The sequence below is a fragment of the Bradysia coprophila genome, assembly GCF_014529535.1.
Source record: "Bradysia coprophila strain Holo2 chromosome X unlocalized genomic scaffold, BU_Bcop_v1 contig_20, whole genome shotgun sequence".
Taxonomy (NCBI): Eukaryota; Metazoa; Arthropoda; class Insecta; order Diptera; family Sciaridae; genus Bradysia; species Bradysia coprophila.
The window spans coordinates 1,085,540-1,102,348 of NW_023503307.1; the positions used below are offsets into that span (position 1 = coordinate 1,085,540).

General features: G+C 32.9%; 1 protein-coding gene across 2 annotated transcripts in view; it reads left to right on the plus strand.

The window, feature by feature from the left end:
• Positions 1–1,944: 1,944 nt before the first annotated feature.
• Positions 1,945–16,809, plus strand: part of LOC119068791 (probable serine/threonine-protein kinase DDB_G0272282) — a 43,843-nt gene continuing 28,978 nt past the window's right edge. The window contains exon 1 of one of the 2 annotated variants that reach the window (XM_037172552.1): positions 1,945–2,683. The gene's annotated coding sequence lies outside the window, so the exon portion shown is untranslated. Of the gene's footprint in view, positions 2,684–15,058; positions 15,529–16,809 lie in introns of those variants that run through there. The other variant, XM_037172553.1, reaches the window with a different exon arrangement.

The following is a 16,809-nucleotide window of genomic DNA, read 5'->3' on the forward strand; positions in this document are numbered from 1 at the left end:
ATGGAATATTTCAATACTCAAAGCAGTGTTGTTATGGAATTTGTATGAGTTATTACAGCATTCGTTTTAGAAAATGCAAAGCAATGTGATCGATCAAATTTGAAGAGTGATTGTTTACCATGAAAATTATGATTTTTTGGGCATTTGTCTATTTCAATTCTCGGTTGGCACAAAGCATGATGTGTTACACGTATTGTAATGAGATTTTTTCGGCACACGACCCAATTTTCCTTACTCGCTCCGCTCGTAAGGAAAACTTGGGTCTAGTGCTGAAAAAATCAACATTACAATACTTGTAACACAACATACTATTTCCGAACTAGTGTTGAAAAGTGTTGTTCCTTACTTATGTTAAAAGGCATTTTTAGCGAATTCGATTATAGAATCCGGCTCCCTAAAAAAAGCCTTTTAGCATAAGTTAGGAAAATAGCTATTTCATAACATGTGAAAGATGTGAAAATTGTCAATTTGAGATTGAAAACTCATCGTTTTCGAAAAATTACAGAACAGGAAATAGCGCATTTCCGACATTTGAGTGCATAAAATCTATTTTAAAGAAAACAACACAAAGCCCTGAAGGTTTTTAGAAAATATCTCTAAACTTAAACTTTATCGGTTTACATTTTTTTTTTGATAAACTTTTCGATACCGTAAAAGTTGGTTGTTGTTTTCAAGAATATTATTGTCATCCACATATTACAAGACAAATTCTAACATATTTGTTGTGGTTCAAACTCTTCAGCGTATATAATTATAATTTTATGTTGTTTTACTGTTGAACACTAAACGAAACCATAAAATATCAAAATTTTCAAAATTCCCCAAGTTTGAGTGAAAATTGGCGGATAGTTTTTTGGTGCATAGCGGTGACAAGTTAATTAAAAATGTTAATTCGTAATGAAGATATTTTAATTTAGAAATTTTATTGGACTCATCTATAACGAATTTTCGTTACCTAGGACACAACTTCCGATCTTCCGAAGCATTTACAATCGCATCAATAAATGCACAATCATTCAAAAATTGAATTATTTCCGTCAATATAATCGTAACCGTCTTCGACCAAAACAAAAAAAATAAAACCTACGTTGCGTATATTTTGCATATCAAAGACTTATAAATGCGATGATAACTTAAAACTCTAGCAATGGTAAAAGAGACTTTAAAAATTATAACATTCCATCTTGTGTGACGCAAAGTCGCGAAGAAAATTGTTATTTTTTTCTTTTTTAAATGCAATGAATTGCGACTGATCTCGGGCGTTAAAGAGAATGTAAATTTTTTATTATTATTTTGATTTACCTATGATTGTCTTTGCGCTTATAGCGTTTAATTGTAAAATTCCAATGTATCTATAACTGCCACATAACATAATTATACTTTGCGGTTAGTTAATGCTATTTGTCTAACTTTTATAATAACATCGAAAAACATTAAAATCTCTTGATGGTTTGCTTTTACCATTACATTGGAACGTTATTTCGCCCATATTTATATAGATTTACGTGAACAGTCAATATATCTACACACGTATACAACCATACCTGGATATGACCGATACATGTAATAATAATAATAATAAATGATAATATTACAAACACGTTTTTCATATGAGAACATAAGTTCAAAAGTTTTTTTTTAGTTATAATAGTGGAGAACACATCACAGCACTTATATTTTTCTGCGATGCATGTGTTTGTTATTTAAAATATACCTGTTTTTGTACCGTAACATTAAGATTTTCTTTGGAACTACCTGAGTGTCTGTTGTGGTCTTTGCTTCTATACATTAACGAATAATGTTGGTTTGAGAGTCGTGTAAGAAGTTCAAGCATAAGATGGAATGGAAGTAAATGGAAAAAAGTGAACGGCAATTTCTAACTTAAGAAGAAAAAAAACCCAAACAAGCAACGCGTTAAACAAGTTTTCCAGCACTAAACTAGCCGTTTCAGTTTGGTTCGCGCAGTCATGTTCCACGGACGTGTGTAATCAGTTGTGAGATTTTTTTATTTAAAAAATATTTTTGGAAAAAATATAAATATTTTAAAATTTATAATATACACAACACAACATTATATAGCATTCCGATTCCAATATTTATGAATTGTTAAGGTGATTGTAATATATATATATATAAAATATAAAATGTATACACAACACACAAGGCATGATTCGTAAGTTTTGTACAATAAACGTGGAATATATCAGTTGTTGTTTAAATTTTAATTAAGTGCAAACAAGTGCCAAATAAATTTTTTTTTAAGAAGGAAAAGAAGTAGCAAACAAAAATAAAAACGACAAAATTTAACGTTCAACTGTGATAGTTTAATAAACAACAACAACAACAGAAAAAAAGTATTTGAAAGTGTTGAACCTTCTTCTTCATCACTGCATTTAATATATATATTTATTGACGAAGAAGAAAATTCCAAGTATGTACGCTGAAGAATTTATTATTTTCTTCGTGTGTTTTTTTTTTTGTGATATGTGATTCATATTTTCGAAACAAGAATTTCTTGTAATCAAATGGATACGACTATCTCGTTCAGCCTCATTGGTCTAACGTTGCACGTCTGAACGGAGAAAAAAAAAACAAACCTGTATATCTTTGTTGCCATCGCATCATCTAAAGATCTACCATTTTGTGTGTGACACTCCTCTTCCTCTCAACAGAAATCAAACAGGTAGGTTCAACAATTAAAATGAGATTTATATACATAAATAACTAGTCATATTACCGATCGAATTTTTATATTATATCTTTTTTGTGTTGGATTCTATAATGTGAGTCTATACTCGATCGAATTGAATTGAAAAAAAAATGTTTGTATTAAAACTAAAAGTAATCCAATTTTAGTTCGAAATAAACGGAAAAAAAACATTGTGTAACACGATAGTCAGGTATAGACCACATTTAATATACCGAAAACATAGTATATATTATATGCACTGCATGCACCATTCAATTATAAAATCATAAAACTGTGCCCTTTTTAAACTGAATGAATTTGAATATAATTACGATGTACTTTTTTGAGCATCATCAAAAGAATGGTAATTTTATTTGTATATATGGCATGATTCATTGAGTTCTTGGGATTTAAATCTTATATATATGAATATAAGTGGTATATGTATTACATATATTTAACACACCGTCGCATACCTCTAAACGTAAGGAATACTGCTGGTTTGGTGGTTTTTTTTTGTATATTTTTAAACAACTTTTTTTTCTTCGTTCTGTTTAGCTTGAAATATTTAATATTGTTGTTGTTGTCGTACAAACAATTGTTTACAGTGCAGTTTCAAGTCTAGACTGTATCAACATCTTAATAAACAACAAATACTTTTCGTTTATACATTTGGAATGACTTTAGAATCTCGGCGTTTTTTTTCTACAAACTATATTTATTATAACGTGTGCACTATAAAAAAAACTATTATTGCAAAATTATGCTATTGTAATCGGTGGGGGTAACGCTATTACTATTATTGTACGTGTGTGCCGATTTCATGCAAAAATTCTTTTTTTTCGGCATCAAGATCTTGTGCACGAGATAAATGCTGAGATTATGCATTCGGTACGGTAAAATGCATAACAATTTTTCGGAATTAAAACAATATACATGTAATTTGATCTTGACATCCTGGTTTGTATTATATACCATACACACTCGAACGTATTGAAGTTTTTTTTTTGTTCCAGAGATAAAGACATTTTTATTCGTCTAATTTTAGCCATATGCAAACATTTTTGTGAAACTCAGTCAATCGATGTAAAATTTAAGTGATTTTCTGTAAAATGTTTGTTTTGCAATTCGTTTTCACAAATTGAAAGATATATTTTTTAACATTAAAAATGACTAACTTTATTTTTCAAAGAAATGCAAATGGTTTTTTTATTTGTTGGGAGGTTTGCCTCTTTTTTTTTGAAGAATAATTTGCATTCAATCAAAACTTTTATTTTATGGTTTGAGTATTTTATTGCTGGTAACGTTTGTGTTGTGTCATTGCCGAAAAACAGAGACAATATTCACCATTATATTATAAGGGTTTGGGTATTATATACTTATGTGCTGTCCTCTTCTTATTTTTGTTTCTGTTCAGTTTTTGATTGTTCGAAATTCAGTTTTACAACATTAGTTCAGTGGATTATTGGTTCCGGTTGGCTCGGTTTATGGTTAAAAGCAAGGCCACCGAATTAGATACAACATACAAATTTAATAAACATCCTGACTTTCGGTTAGATGCTCTTAACAATCTATCATTATCAACGAGATTGCTAAATTTCGAAATAAAATAAGTTTGCAAAATTGCACACGATAAAAGGCAATGCTCATTTGAATATATCATCATATTTTATAGCTCGGTACTGTACTGGACATTTTATTGTCCGGCAATGAAATTTTACAGTTGTCTGAGCAAAAAGGTTGTGTGGGAACTGAGCTGTAACAGGGTATATTTCGTTCGTAAATGATCCTTACGATCGTCTACTCTAGCTTTACATGAGATTTCTTTTGTAAGTTTTGGCTCCATATTATAAATAAGTATACTTAAACTCTCACAGACGGCAGGCATATCAGCAATTTTACTGCCGGATCTATTACTTCACTTGATCTACAGTTTGTTCACATTAAGAGAACACAATTTGAATTTTTTCAAGTTTAATAAGTCATCGACGTTCCCAGTCAATGAAGTGTTTCCCGTTTTATGATTTTTTGGCGCAAAATTTGAATACGCTTGAACGAACTCAAATTTTGCGCCAAAAATATAATAGACTGGGATCAACTGTAGATCAAATGAAGTAATAGTACAACTCGGTAAAATGTTCTGAGCTAAAAACAAACCCACTGTACCACCGCTATTTTCAAGAGATTTATTTCAAATCTTCTACTTCATTTTTTTTTGGACATGGCTTTTGCTACATAAAACGGCATTCGCTTCATTATTGATAACATAATGATACCCATCCGCACAAGTTAATAAAGCATGCGAAGTAAGTCGACATGGCACAGTTTAAAGTACTAATTCCAAAGACGAACGAACAATATCGTTTCAAATTAAAACATCACAATATATCATTGACCAGAGCTACTTGATCTTAAATTATTAAAAAACTGTGAGATTCACGTTTCACTAATTACAACAAGTTATGTGTTGTTAAAATAACTAACATATTCAGACAGATCGTGATTGTCCGTTTTTCAAGCATCTAATCAAAGAACTATAGCATTGCAAATATAAGTGACTCTCATGTATCAATTGGAATCCGTTCGCTTTTAGAAGTTTGTTTTTACAATTTTCATTTTCAAGCATTGACGCCGTTTTGTGCCTTAATTCGTCTTACAAAACACATATAGGTACGAAATGTTATTATAACTAATTGCATAAGTAGATAGTAGTCAACAGCCCACTATAGGGTTATGACATGAAATGTTATTGGGGTCAAAACGTTATAAAGATTATTTTTATTTAAACAGAAAAAAAAGGTATCTGTAAACAAATACCACACTTAAGTTACGAATACTTTGTAAAGTATGTGCTTAAAAGCTTTGAAATGTTATTCTACTGATAAATTTATAAATTTTAATTGATTTTTAAAATTAGCGTTAGCCTTTTTTGAGTGCGGTATTTCAGAAATTTGTAAGAAAAAGAAAAAAATCTGACTCATTTTAGTCTATCGGAATGCATCGTACCGTGTAAAGGCTTTCTAAACAAATCTGAACCATATACAGTCACATATTTTGATAGTTTAATCAAACAAATAAAATTTCAGTAAGCATATCCACAAAAGCAAACCGACAATATTTTCCTCAGTTCCCAAGCCCGCCCATATTAAACTATGCTCTGTATTAAATTATATTTTTTATTATTTAATTTTCAGTTTATTTTTTCGTATGCGAGGTATATAATTTGTTGATAGTTTTTCACACAGTTTTGTTCTATTTCGTTTGTTATGATGTAGCGTTAAATACACATTTTATTTTTATAACAGACAAACAAACAGACTATATAAAATCGTTTGTGTGACAGTAACAATTTGAGAAAAATTACCCGAGATAACTTCATCTCCTTCATTTGAGTGTGGACGAATGATCTTTTATTTTATAGAAAAATGCTAGAAAAGATTCTTAAACAATCAAAACTTCAGTGATAAGATTGATAAATTATGTATCCATCTCTCGAAACATAATTTTTTTTCGTGTTAATCCCGTTTTGATGTTTTGTCCACTACTAGAATTTAGACATATATGTCAATAACCGTTTAGAACGTTTATGGTAAAGTTAATTCTAAAGCAAACTCTAGAATTTTATGATTTGAAAAGGCTCATTTTATTAAATGTCGGCGCCATTTCCGTCTGGTTGTTAATTGCTAGAAGGCTTTTCTAGGAACACATCTCAATAGATTGTGGAAATTGTTATCGTCACTAGTTACCGCAAAAATCAGCGATGGCACTGCCTTCGAGTCGGTCTTTTGAGATACGAAATTTAAAAATCAAAATCATTTGTCAGGAAATTAAATTTTCGATCACATTGTCCATGAAAATATTGTTCGATGAAGTGACAGGAGTGACCGACTTGCCGACAGCGTCAATTATTGAGAGTCCTGTGAAATAATGCTCAAATCCTCAAGCTATACTTACAATTCGAATCAAAAACAGAAAATGCACACTGCAGGAAGCATTGTGATCGCAAATCTCAAGAAATATCATTTAAAATTTCGCTTGGCTTACACAGGTTTTTCAATGTGTAGCCTTAAAAGTGACTAAGTCTAAAAATAGAGCCGAACCATGGCAGAGTAAAATAAACCAGGCAGTAGCGGTTCATTTTCGAAACGTCAAATAAGGGACCTAATACACTGGATGAAAATGAACTAAAATGAACACTGACATAAATTGAAAAATTTTGTTCGCAAAAAATATAGTGCTACTAGATTATTCAGGTCCCTAGTCAAATCAGCGCTCCTGCCTGGTTAACTTTACTCTGTCGTGGCCGAACGATAAACATAATCAGTGTGTTTATTTATTAAATCTGTTGCATCCACTGTTCCAAACTTCCGGGCAGAGCACGGGAAAATATGTGGCGTGGTAGAAAGCCCAGTTTTCGGTATGTCCAGAGATCGGATGACACCGGTGATTGACTTCACGAAGCGATTCGACGCTACCTTCTTAGGCAGAGCAGACTGGCTTAAGGGCTGGCCTACTAGCCTATCAAGGGGAAGTAAAGTCAGATTCACTGACGGTTCAAAAACTCCAAATGGAACAGGAGCTGGAGTGTATGCTTCCGAAACGGGGCTAGGAAATTCCTTCCACCTGAGAGTGATCGCCAGCGTACCTCAGGCGGAGCTTTATGCGGCACTCATGGGAGCACATGAAACTCTGCCTATAGGGACGCAAGGCGAAGAGGTTCTTATATGTCTTGACAATAGGAATGATCAAGGCACTCGTATCGCCCGTAGTCACCTCCAAGCTGGTGAAGGAATGTAAGGAATACCTGAACCTTCTTGGTATGAGCAATCGGATCAATTTGGTCTGGTCTGGACCAGGACATTCCGGTGTGGAGGGAAATGAAAAAGCGGATAAGCTGGCCAAAGAATTCGGTGTAGCACATTTTGTACTACAAAATCTGAGAAAGTGAAATTTGTGAGAAAAACAACAAATAATCGTTTTAATTAGTTATTTGACCCACGAACAGTAGTAAGAAGTCGATTTCGTCGCAAATACACATTTTTCGATATTTTTACAAAAGGTTGAACTTCGTGGTATACCGTGTCAATATAATGTACTACATCGAGATCCCAAATATTTTGTAAAAGAGTTCAGCTACTGTTATGGAATATTATGTGCACTTACTGGCCAAGGTTACCTCGACTCAGCAACACCGGTTACAGTGTCTGCACTGGCTTCGTGGGCGACGTGGGTACACTTAAAAAGTTCATTCATTAATGTTGAAAAAGTGGTTTCGGATGGATCGCCGACCGGGACAATGCCTAGTGTACTGGTAGTACTCGACCTCCTCTACAACCTCATGCCAAAAGCTAAACTTAATAATTTGTCTCTCAGGAAATAAAAGTCAAAAACGAAAATGTCGAACTTTCGATGTTAGAAAACCTCGACAGACACACCTTTTGGACCATCGGTTTTTTTTGGCAGTTTTGTAGAGTTTTTAACGCTCTACATCCTGCTAGAACATTGTTTTCAGAAATACTCTCAACTTTCCGAGTTATGACCATTTGAAAGTTAAAGTCGTCCGGCGGGACTTCTTCCCGGGCACCTTCGGATCCATCAACCATATGCCTGGAATTAGTTTTCAATGATCTACGTTTTCCGCACACAGGCTATCGCGGCCCTTAAAATTCTAAAAATTCGATGCGCCCTAGTAAACACGCAGAACGATGGGAAGCGTATAATGAAGGCTTTGACACGAAATGCTTCTTCCCTAAGCCTAACCAAAAATGGGCCAAAGATTTGCTCAAAATGGACCGAAATCGCATTAGAAGAGTAGCAGGAGCGATTACGGCACATTGCGGGCTGAATCGGCACATGAATAAGTAGAGGCTTTTGGACACTCCGAGATGTTCCTGCGATCTAGAAGAAGAAACGGGTGCACACTTGATATGTGATTGCCCCAAATTTCTTCAACTAAGACGCAAGACGAAAAAAATGCGTCACACATTTGAAAGTCGCCGACTGTACAGGAAAAAATTAAAAGAATGATTAAAATGATCATAAAAGGGGGGTTATGTCGGTTCTGTCCCATGTGAGCACTATTGGTGACTATCTGTAAAACATTTGTTAAGGTATTGTGATAGAAGACGTAGGCAATGTTGTGTAGTGTAAAGACGATACTACACCCAACACTTGTTAAACATATAAGTTATTCCCTTCCGACCAGGTAAGTGAGTAATTTGGGTATAGTAAAATGAGAGCTATGATGGGTGCGTTCACGAATGGTGCCTAATTATTTTCCTCTCGCATAACTGAATGTAAATTTTCACATCGTCTGATGCATATTTTGTCTGATGTAATGAAATTTACAGTGCGACCATTAAGACTTAACACGTTAAAACATTTGATTTCATTTCGGTATGTGTACCGAGACATAAAAATTGCTAAAAACATTTAACACTCGAGACTTTAACAGGTTTTCTACGTCATTCGAATATTGTGTGTATCTTAGAAAAACAAATAATCTTTCCACATACTTGTAGTCCGAATTATTTGCCAATAAAAAAGCTTCATTTAAAATAACAAGCTAAAAAATATGCCAACACTTCTCGGCATAACCAGCAAACATTCCCTATTTGTATATTTGTACAAGTAAAACAATAGCCATTAAAACCTTTACGACGTTTTTTTTTTAAACTGAACCTTTTTCGAGTTTATGAATATAACATAACATGCATGGTGTTGAACTCTTGATAAATCAGTTCGCGTTAAATGAAACATAATAGTTTTAAGCACATTATGTGTCCGAGCGAGCATACAAAGTCAAAGTAGACAAACTAAAATATACAAAAAATGAATCGAAACCAAATATAAAGAGAAAAGTGCTTGTTTGATGGCTAGTATAACTTTGGTATGTACGGTTTGTACTTGTTTAAATTTACATTTTACAAACTTTTTCGTGTTAATTGTCTTTAGAAATCACTTAAATATTCCGTTTGTGATTTGGAGAATTATTAAATGAGGCCTTTGTGTTTTCGATTCGATGTACAAACTCGAAACGAACGTCACGGATTTTAAATATTTTTTTTTCGTCTTTCATTTCTGTCTCGGATGTTATTTTCAAATTAACTATCTGAAACAATTGAATTGAAAAGTTTTTTTTATTATTATTTTGGTCATTTATTCATCACGTATTCGACTTCTGATTGGCATACCAAAACTATGTTAAATTTGAAGCTAATTTGATTGGAATTTTTTTTCTTTTCTTCGCTCTTCTAATTTTTGTTGATTCAGTCAACATATCCATGGCATGGAAAAAAATACTCTGCTTCATTGTCTTCATCAAGTGGCCCGATATCTTTGATTGATTATTCATTTATACCACTTTCAATATAAATAAGTAGAGATCGGTACATACCTTAACCTGAATTTTTATTTCATTTTTACATGCAAGGTGTAAGTCGTTAAAAATGTTTGTAAATAGTAATTTTCGATGTGACTGAGAGTGTTGAGCAGAAAACTTTTGAATAAAGTTAAATGCAAATAAGTCGTGACGATCCGGATGAAAAGGCGAGTATATTTAGATAAATGTTTTAGTGGCTTTAAATCCTTACTTTTAATATTTGTTTAAAATTTTAATTTCATAATGATAGCTCAACTTTCATATTTACAAAACTTGGAAAAAACTTTGTGTAAACTATGGGCTAAAATTTTTGCTTTTCATAAACTTTTGCCTTTATCATCCTTTGCATCATCTTAACTTATAGTTTGTTGTGTGTACGAAAACAAAAGTTCAATTCAAATTTACTAGGCCCCACCACTTGGGTGGGTCATTTCCCTTGACTGACTATCAATACTTTCAATAATTCCAGTCCCAGTTGTCTTACCATTTTTAAAAAAGCTGTTGTTTTGAAAAACACAAAATTATAGTCAGATGAAAAAGCCTCTTAGTCTCTTTGCTACATCATCACAACGCTTTTAAAATGGCATATTTCTTGCCTACCTCTTGAATAAATTAAACTCGTGTGAATTACGGCCCTCGCTTCGCTCTGGCCGCAAAGTTCACACTCGTTCAAATATTCATAAGCCTAAGCATGGAAAATAGGAAATTATAACACGATGTGATCAGGAGAGGCATTTTTGAGTATGTTATACAACTGAGAAGAATACAAACAAACAATACTTACAACGATTGAATATTGTCTCCTAAAAAGCGCAATGAGTGGAAGGTCTAGCGAAGTACGTTTAACTCCTGATATGAGTCTCCTATATAGTCTACTAAAGGCGCTGAAAAGGTGGCGTATTTCTTGCCTACCTCTAAAAAAATTCTTTTTAAGAATACGGATTTCACGCAAAAATTGTCGTATATCCCAGATTACTAGTCCAATTAAATTCCAATGTTCGAGTTTAACCACATGAATTACGCTACTGGTCGAAATTGATTTTTGAAGCCTCTGAGAATTACTCGAGCTATCGGTTTCTCAAGCAAGCAAGCAAAAACTCTTTTGGGAAGTACTTCTTAATTGTTAGACCAGAAATCCAGAATTTCACAACTCGTCAAATAAGAAATTTTTCTGGAAATCCGTTGCAAAAATGTCGTGGTATAACAAGTTATGTTTACAATTACTCCAAACTCACTACTCCAATATCATTCTCTGTCAATTAAAACAAAAAAATTGAAAATCGGGTAAAAATTACTCAAGTAATCGCGCGGTAACAAGAGAAAGCGTCTGTGTAGAATTCCTCCCATCTCGTTGTTCTAACATTATCCATCTGCAAACTCAACCTCAAGAATTTCAATCTTCGTCGAATAACACAAACAATTTGAAAATCTGATAAGAATTAGTGAAGTTATCGCGGTAACAAGGAATAAAATTCTCTTGAGAATTACTCCCATCTCATTACCCCAATATTGTCCATCTACGAACTTAACCTCATGATTTTCATTCTCCGTCGATTAAAACCAAAATTTTGCAAATCGGTAAAGAATTACTCGAGTTATCGAGTCCACAAGTGTACGGACGTTTTCTGTATTTAACGTTTTTTGCCAATGTAGAACATTTTCAAAATATCAAAGTGAACTTAGCGTTACGGACATTTAAGGGTATTTTCTTTCATAAGACCCTGACTTTCAGTCAAGGGAATAATTAGTGTTCTAGTCGGTAAAAGTTTAGGGTAATGTGCAGTTTTATGATTCGTTGTAATTAGTCTGTTGAAATTAAAAGAAAATTCGTAAAAAGTTTATGTTTTTGTCGGAAAATGTTTTTTTAATACAATTTGATCTCGATATAGCTTCATACAGTTTTAGAAGAAGCTGATTCGATTCATGGTAATTGTTGTATGGAAATTTAATGATAACAGAGAAGTAATAGATTCCTTGTAATCAAACGAAGTTTTTCTGAGATAATCGAGCAATATGCTTCTAAAATCATTCATTATGGTACCCTTTCATAGTTGAAAAAACACTAGCATAGCCGCTTTCTCTAGCATCGACACAACATGAAAATTATGTCAAATAGAAGTCGTTTTTATTGGAAAATCGAAAGGGCTCAGACCTCAATTTGACATAATGTTTGTGTTGTTTGTTGGGTTTGCTGAAAACGTTGCAGAGAACAAGTTTAGTCATAATAACATAGCATCTACTATTGATTTGGAAAATGCCAAACGCACATATCTTTTGTAGGCCCTGGTGCCACTGGCACTTGCCCAAAGTGTTCATATGGAAGACTGAACACTGCTAATAACACAACAAAATTAGAGAAACTAAAGTCTGAGTGTTACGAAAGTAATATGGAAAGTAAGATTTCTATAAAAGGATACAAGGGTGAAATTGATTGATTAAAAGCGGGTAATTAATCGTGAGAGATTTTTCTAAATACAAATCTAATTTTAAGAATATTATCAGTTGTAATTCCTAACGTTTCTTAATGTTTAATAAGAACATGCACAAAGGGAAGATAGCTACATGTTGCATTGATTTTACTGTCACTTAAACAATAATCAGCAAAAGTAAACAAACAATAAATTGATTTCCTCTCTATAAAGACATATGAGCCCTAAATCCGTACATCTGCGACCGTCCAATGGACAGTGTCCATAAGGTTGATGAAATAATTATTTTCTTGGATATTTATTACCATCAATGCCAATGTTACAGATTAATCGGTTATCCAGTTACTATGATCATGTAATTACATATAGGTGGGTGTGTTTCGTATTTCCGTTCCCTTCTGATGATTATATATCTTATTGGTAAGACAATCCACAAATGCTACTGATTGCAATTAGTTCAAGCAAGAGAATTCAATTTTTTTTCTTGTCTTTTTTTTCTGCTGGTCGTCAATCTTCCACTATAAATTAAATTATATTTGAAATGGAAACAAGAATCATGTAATGAATAATTTGTTATAGAAATATTATTTTAATCACGCAATTTCTGCCTATACAATGTACGTTTTTTCATATATGAACTCTTGGCTGTTTACGCATTGAAACGTGTAACAGTGTAATGATCTGTTATGTTTAGAATATTTTGCTGTTCTTTTTCTGATTTAAATGTTAATTATTTTTTCTTCTTCAACAAGTTCTTGTTTTCTTCGTCGATTCTATGGAACACAGAACATATTTCTCTGTGTTAAATGCACTGTCTCTATGGTGTTCATTCGTACGTAATATCAATTATGTTATGCTCTAAGTGATATATTTACCTATTGAAGCTAATATTTCTGTAAAACGTACAAAACGGAGCAAACCTTCACCAATTGACTTTTAGGTGGTTCTTATTTAAGAGGTTGTTTCTAGTAGAATTTACGTGCTTCCCACATCTCCTAAAACTTCTAAAATTAGACTTCGATCTCATCAAACTTCTATAAATCAGGATCAAGATGTCCATTGAACGTAGAGCTTGTTGATAGCTTTGGGAGACTACAACTTTTCCGGATAGATTCATTTCCTAAATACCTAGTCTAAGAGTATGCTCCAACGTGAGTTTTAGTTTGCTACATACTGGAACGAACAGGCCAATAGGATCTTACAAAAAATAGAGACTTCCAAGCGATAGCCATTGTAAAGGGAAGAGTATGAGTTGTATTCACGAAATAGGGGCGTAACAGCATTCGTATAATTATGAACTTATCACAAAAATACTGACCTTCCACACCGAACTATTTGTGAAAGAAAACATAGGTTGTTACAAAATATATTCTTCATAGTAAACGAAAACTCTTATAAATCTCTTAAAAGCTAAGTCTAAAAACCGCCTAAAACTCTTAAAATAGGAGGATCCTTAATTCTAAAGTACTTCGAATGCCAATTATCCATTAAGCTGTCTAAAATTCTAGATCAAATTACTGTCCTTTGGAGTTTTTTTTTTTAAATTTAAGATCGCTTCAATTAAGTGTGCTAAATGTTTCTAACACACATACTTACATAAATCTTGATAAGAATTTGTGTCACCTAGTTCCCCAAAATTGTGTTAGTGCTGCAGCCGCAGCATAACTGTGCCAACATTATTTGAAATCTAAAACTGTGCCCATTTTAGCATTTTCCACAATTATTTTTTATAATCAGGACTTAACGACGAATAAATTCGGTTCGCCAATTCAATTCTATTTGTAGCTCTATATTGCTGAGCTACTGTATAAGCTATTTTACCGTATAAAATTTTGCACCTGTTTGATTGTTTGCAGCACACTTATTGGCTAGCGCATATATATAAAAATCTTCAATTAGAAAAAAAACAATTCAGTTCGTTTCTCCCTGTTCATTCAATTCTCGTAACGGCTTTTCATGCTACTTCCAACAACTAAATCCATTCAATTCACATGCTGCTAGTCGACAAGTTATTATTTTGTTTATTAAACAATCGTTGAGTGTGTTGTGTTACTTCCGTTAAAATCTCACCCCTCATGCTACCGAAATGTATTTTCATTTTTTTTCCTATTTTCCAAAAAAAAAAATATTTCTACGTCTCTTTCGTTCGGAGTATAGTAATCGACAGCATTTATACGTTTCCTGCGCATAACCACTCTTGTTCTAAAGAAATGTTGCGTGAAAATAAAAATATGGAAGACCGAAATGCAACATTTACGGTTAAACCTCATTATGTGCTCAAACCTACGAGTAGATTTTAATGTTGGACATAATTGATAGTTTACGTATCGGTTCATATGAATATTATACGCAGTAGCATTGACTTAGAACCGCAATTTTATTTATTTTTATTTTCCATTCAGCACGCCATCCAAGCATTCAATGGATACGACGGAAAGAGAGGGAAATAGATTGAGAGAGGAAAAACAGTTTGGATCCGAAACGAGTTGTACATACGAGTTCATAGTACAACTCTAGAATCGACCCCGTGTTTCGATGTATTTTTCAGTCAACATCGGAATTTCATGCCGATAACTATAAGATTCATTTCATATCATTCACAACATAACATTATGTAATTTTAGATCAATTAATCAAATATCACCCAAAAAAAGACAACATTATCAGTGCAATTCATATCCATAATGGGTATTCGGTTGTGCGAATAAATAAATTGAGAAAAAAATTTAATTAATTAGAAAATTATCAAGTGGTTTTAAGTATGTAGTCTCTTAATGCCCGTCGTTAAGTTGATTTATTTAATGTTTTTGTGATGTGCTCAAGAAAATGTTACAGAATCTCTGATAGGAAAAACTAAATGAATGAAAGAAGAGGAAGAAAACAAAAACTTGCTTTCACTCAGGCCACTAAAATGAAATCCTAAGTTATTTCGTTTATTATAAATGTTTGTTCAAGAACTATTCGTCAGTGTCGCTTTTGAAATGTAATAATGATAGAAAAATATTTGTGTTATTTTATTGCAAAAGTATGTTTTTAAATGCGACGATAAACGTATAGCATTCCTTGATGATTTTTCACAGTTTGCAGTGTTGTTGAGTAAAAGTTAAATAAATTTTATTGAGGACAAAAATCGGGCGTTGACATGTTAGATATACCCATCTATCTTAAGATGATCGTATAAAGTTTATTAAACAGCGATTTTTTGTTCACCTCTTGTACGCTCAACGCTGGTAAATTAACTTTATGATGACAATTTTCTCAACCATCACAGCGATAATGTCTTATTAAACGTTTCGGTATTCCGATGAACGAAAATGCCATTACACACGTACGTATATAAATACGGTGGCAAAACACTTAGTGTCGGTGCTTCTAAGAGAAATTTATTTCATTCGAATTGACACATTATCAGGAGTAATGCGCAGTGAATCGTTAGTTTGATTCGAAAAGAATGGGCCACACTCACCTTAAATATGCTTAATGTTATGGCATACAAATTCATATATAGCACAAACATTGATTGCTACCATATAACACCACCGCCGTTACCCGTACACCGACAGTAAACCATAAAAACACTTCACCTTTAATTCGTTTTTGTTTTGTTGACAATTTTGTTTTTTGTTTAATCAAAACTAGGACGACATTATATCGATATATCGATTTTCGCTTCTATATTTTCTATGGAAATTTTTTAATTGAGGGTTAAAACTACTAATTGCTCTAATTACCCAGCGATGATGATGCAAATTACGTAGAACTTTGGGGTGGAACTAATTATTATTTTAACGTCAATTATTTCAACTCGAGTTAAAGTTGATTTTAAAGCTTTTCTGATTGCCGCTTTAAATCAAAATGCAATTCATGCTAACTTCTTGAAAGGTAAATTAGGTGTTACGAAAATGGCTTCGTAACGTAGGAGTCGTTTGGGGAATATCAACCTGTAAAAGACTCTTCTTCAATAAAAGAAAAATTAGTGTTTATGAGTATTCGGTTATCTGTATCTCTGGTTTTAAAATGAAAGCCACAATTTCCTAGGTCCAGAAAGGTCGACAAGACTATATGACTTCAATGGTTGAATACTTCTCAGACGCGAGCATTTTCATTATATGTCCTACATAAAATTTTTATTAATGAGATGTCTGCACACATTGTGTGCCTAAAACGCATTTATCACTGATGTCAACCAGGACAACGCCGGGGTAGACGACACATCGTATGTGCAAAATTTAATTTAGCCTAAGTTATGAACAAGATTTTTCTCATTTTTAGAAGCGCCTTATTGTATTTAAATATGTTTTCAAGAGTGT